Source organism: Nannospalax galili, unplaced genomic scaffold, assembly GCF_000622305.1.
Source record: "Nannospalax galili isolate Female #2095 unplaced genomic scaffold, S.galili_v1.0 scaffold266, whole genome shotgun sequence".
NCBI lineage: Eukaryota > Metazoa > Chordata > Mammalia > Rodentia > Spalacidae > Nannospalax > Nannospalax galili.
Genome location: NW_008355390.1, coordinates 3,079,432 through 3,084,525, shown reverse-complemented (window position 1 = coordinate 3,084,525; position 5,094 = coordinate 3,079,432).

Here is a 5,094-nt window from a genome sequence, read left to right as displayed (position 1 = left end):
AAGCGGGGGGTCTAGAGAGAGTCTCTATCTCAGAGAGAGAGAGAGAGAGAGAGAGACAGAGAGAGAGTGAGAGAGAGAAGAAAAAAAGAAAACCAGAAAACCAACAAGCTTGGCTCAAAACTTTGCAGATTAGTAGCTGACAAGACAGTGTTTACAACTCAATTTTAGATGTATTTAATTCAAGTTCAGATTATTTTACAGCATTATCTATCTAGTCATTTGTCCAGAAAAATGAAGAAGTCTACTGCGCAATCAAAGGCATTGCTGAGAATGGTGAACAAGCTTGGCTCAAAACTTTGCAGATTAGTAGCTGACAAGACAGTGTTTACAACTCAATTTTAGATGTATTTAATTCAAGTTGGGGGGGGGGTGCTAAAACTAAGGAAAGTTTTGGTTTCAATGTTTGAGGCAGTACTGCCAATATATTCCTTGTACTAATTTAATGGAAGGAAATTTTGAAAATACAGTTGACATTGGCAGTAGTCCCAAACATCTTTGGGACTCATTTAAATTTTTCATAAGGGGCTGAAGAGATGGCTCAGCAGTTAAGGGCACTGTCTGCTCTTCCAAACGACCTGGGTCTGATTCTCAGCACCCACAATCATCTGTAACTCAAGTTCCAAGGGATCTGGCACCCTTTTATGGCCTTTGCAAACTTTGCATGACATGGGTACACTTACATACATGCAGGCAAAACACTCATACAGATAAAATAAAAATAAATATTTTTTAAGATACAGATTTAGGGCTCTGAATCAATATTATATCTTAAGTGGCAGAAAGAGTTTAGCTATCATGAAAGATTTTAGATTAGCCATATACAAACACACACACACACACACACACACACATAATTAAAAATAATAAATAGTTAGAAGTAGGGTTACATTTATATAGAAATCACATTGCATGTGTGGGTATATGTGCACACACTTGGTATACCTTTCATCCCCTTGGCATCCAGCACAAAGAGCTGCCATCAAGTGAGATTTAGAGAAAAAGAAAGAAGTGAAGATCATTGTTGCAGGCCATGCACAGAATTTGTCTTTGGACTTGCTCACTGTGTGGTGACTACTAGGAAACTGTACATGACCAGGGCAGGACCAGGGCAGGGAAATACAAACTTGGATGCTGTTAGTCTGCGGGTGACCCTAGGCAGTGTGTGTGTGTATGGACTAGTGTATGTGATTATTAGAGTTCATCACTTTGCTGAACCCACACTCACCAGGCGATCAGAGTCTCCCGTCAAGTGTCAAGTTCAGCAGAGTTCTCTTATTTTCTTCCCCTTTGACGCCACTGTACTAGTCACACAGAGGGTGCGCTGATGGTAACTGCAGACTTTCCAACAGAGAATCAGTTTCCCTGGAAAGTCCCTTTCACATTCTTGGCTGTGCCTGCGGTTCTGCAACTCTTCATTACATTATTTGATTACTATTAGACTGAACTGATGAGAAATGGTTTAACATGATAGCTGTGTGTCCGATTGAGTGAGCTGATGCTATTCAGGATGCTATAACAAAATACCATAGACTGGGCAACTTATACACAAGCAAGATATATTTCACTTAGTTCTGGGTACTTGGAGTCCAGTTGGAAAGTGCCAGTAAGTCTGGTGTCTGGTGAGATCTGGCTTTTGCATTCATAAATGGCACCTTCTTGTGTGTTCACACAGAAGAAGTGGGGAGGGAATGCTCTGGCATCTCTGAGGGCACTAGTCACACTCTTTAATCTTGATTGCCTTTACCAGTTACTTAATGTAGGCCATCCACCCCAAAAGGGATAGCCAAGCCTCGGGAGAGCCAAGCTCCAGCCAAGCTGTCCTGGATGGGCAGCTTTCATGGCTCCAGTGACACGGATGATTCCCTGACAGCTCTGATTATAGGTCTTCTATCTGCAGTTCTGAAACAGAGCTTTTCAGTCAATACCACCTGCAGGTTGAAGGACTGGTCAATAAAAAAGAGAACTTACCCCTGGTTTTTTGTGTTGTGCATCCTCTGGGGAATACCTGTTTGTCCCCATTTCTTCCACTGGGTCTCTTTGGAACTTCCCTGTGGCACAGCCTCCCACCTTAAATTCTTCCTCACCTTGATTCTTTGACAGAGATAGGTCTATACATGAATGTCATTTGACCTGGTGTTTCCTTTTCTCTTTATCACAGACCTAGCTTGGTCACAGAATCTCAAACACCCTTGGTATCTTCATTTTTTAAATATAATTTCCATTTGTCTTCAGTTGTTTTGTCTTGCTAAGCCTGTTTTCTCAACCACAATTCTCTGTTCATCAAGATACCTTAAAATTTTCTATGTGAACTCTTTCCATACAAGTTCAAATCTTAAGCATAAGCCAGCTTAAAAAGTGCTTGTCTGTTTTTGTTTGACTATTTCATGTGTCTTCAGATTTTCAGGGATTAGATCCACCCTTCCATCTGTTATCACCTGAGTAAAGCCAATATCCCATTTATGTTAACTTCTTAAGAGAGATCAGTGAATGAATGACAAAAGTCAAGTTCCAAGACTGAAAATTCAGGCCAGCACAAAACAGGAAATCAGAACAGTTCTAAGCTGAGTCTTTGAAAGAACTAGTGAAAACAGATCAGAAGTGTGTGTCACCCAAACATAGTGGCATCTCAGGGTCCAAATCACATGCCCTGGTACCACCAAAGATCTACTTTTTGTCTTTATGAGGTTCTCTGTTTAATCTGATGTGTTAATGATTTAATGGTACTAAACTGGAAATCTTAAAAATAGTCTTAACTCAGAGGGAAGAGCCAATGAAATAAATTACTAGCATTACAATATGCTGCATATAAAAAGGGAGAAATAAATATGCTCTGATCTACGATACTAAATTTAAGGTTCAGTGGCAGCTAAAGAATAAATAATGTAAAATGTAAACTAGAGACAGGATAGGCTTTCTCACCTTTTACTGAGCATGTGCTAATTGAATGAATGAGATTTTCATCAACTGCATCAGAAGATCATGGCATTCCACCTATAGTAACCTCTTTAATATTAATACTTCTAGTTCATTTGATTCATAAAACTGATGAAAGACATTTTAATATAAAGCATTCAGTTTAGAAAAATTTGTATTAAATTTATGAATTATAGCCTTAAATTTCCTCCACAATACCATTCTTCTTTGTTTTTCAATCTAGAAAGTTGCTAATATTATGGAAAGATAAGCAGTAATGTAGATTCATCTGATTATCATGTTTCATTTTTAATATTCTAAGTCAAATTTTATTTTTGATTTACATATGAAATTTGCATCTATTCATTAAGTAAGGATATATCTCTGGAGAAAAATACTTGAACAATAAACACAGCACCATTTGAAAAATATTCTTTTTCACTTAAAATTTTTTTTTTTTTTAGAGACAGGATAGGCTTTCTCACCTTTTACTGAGCATGTGCTAATTGAATAGATGAGATTTTCATCAACTGCATCAGAAGATCATAGCATTCCACCTATAGTAACCTCTTTAATATTAATACTTCTCATTCATTTGCTTCACAAAATTGAAAGACGGACAGTACCTGAAAGGGGGAGTGAGGATTGAAAGAAAGAACAAGAGTCAGAAAAGATACTTGGGAGGGCTAACAGTGGTGACTGCAGCCTGGTTTATTTCAGCTCTGCCTTTTTATGCAGAAGAACTCAATTAGTTACAATAGTTTTTTTTCCCCACCTGTATCTGAGGGTCAAGGAGCGGTCAGATCAAAGGCTACCACTATTGCCTCAAGGTCAGGTGTTGTGAGGCTCTCCATATAAATATATTCCTCCTGATAAGGCAGATTAGATACTGGTGTGCATAACACAAACTCAGTAAACAAGCCTGACACAGCTCAATGTACATAATAAACAAACAGCCCCCAACAGAGACCATGCTGGCCTTGAACTCTCAAAGATCCTCCTGCCTACCTCTGCCTACCAAGTGCTGGGACTAAAGGCATGCACCACCAGGCAAAAATTTAATTTTCTTATATATTAAATCCTTATACATCTATAAAATATACATAGGCTGATCTGGGGTTCTCAGATTTGGGTAACATTACAATGAATATCCTTGCTATTATTACTCAAGTACAGGGCTTTTCAGCCTCAGGACCATTAACACCAAGAACTAGATAACTTTAGTATCTTTCCTATGGGTTCTAGGATGCTTAGAAATGTCCTAGCATGGGGGCTGGAGAGATGGTTCAGCCGTTAAGAGCATTGGCCGCTCTAGAGGACTTGGTTTTGATTCCCAGCACCCACATAGTATCTATGAACAGTCCTCAACTCCAGTTCCAGGGGAATCTAAAGCCCTCTTCTGACTTCCACAACATTGCACAACATGGGTGCACTCACATGTAGGCAATACACTCATACACATAAAATAAAAATAATAAATAAAATATTTTTTAAAAATAAAATGTCCTAACTCTCCTGGCCTGCTCTCCTGCCCTCAGGCCTCTCTCGGGGTAAGTCTACCATGCAGCCCTCCGCGTCTAGACTCCGCCAGCCGCGCTCACCCTTCCATCTCCCACCCTGTTCTCTACTCCTAGCTTGGGCCCTGTGCCATTCCTAGTCTTGGGGCCCCAGACACCTGGGCAGCCACTGCTGATTCCTGACCCTGTTCACCCCCACCGGCTTAGTGCCTTCCTTGGGCCCCAGGAGCACTGCCTCTAGACCTGGCCCCACCCCCACCTCTCTCTGCTTCCTGATCCTGCAATACCCGGCAGCCTCTTTCTGGGGCTGACAGCTTCTTTCTGACCTTGTCTCTACACCTAGCTTGGGCCCTGTGCCATTCCTAGTCTTGGGGCCCCAGACACCTGGGCAGCCACTGCTGATTCCTGACCCTGTTCACCCCCACCGGCTTAGTGCCTTCCTTGGGCCCCAGGAGCACTGCCTCTAGACTGGCCCCGCCCTCACCTCCCTCTACTTCCCTGGTCCTGCAACACCCACCAGCCTCTTTCTGGGGCTGACAGCCTCTTTCTGGGGCTCTAAGGCTTACCTTTACTCTCCCTGATCCTCTGAATCCAGTACAACCCAGCTACTCAATCCACTCCCTGGGAAATCTTGGGGCTTCTTCCCTCCCCATCTGCCTTTGCT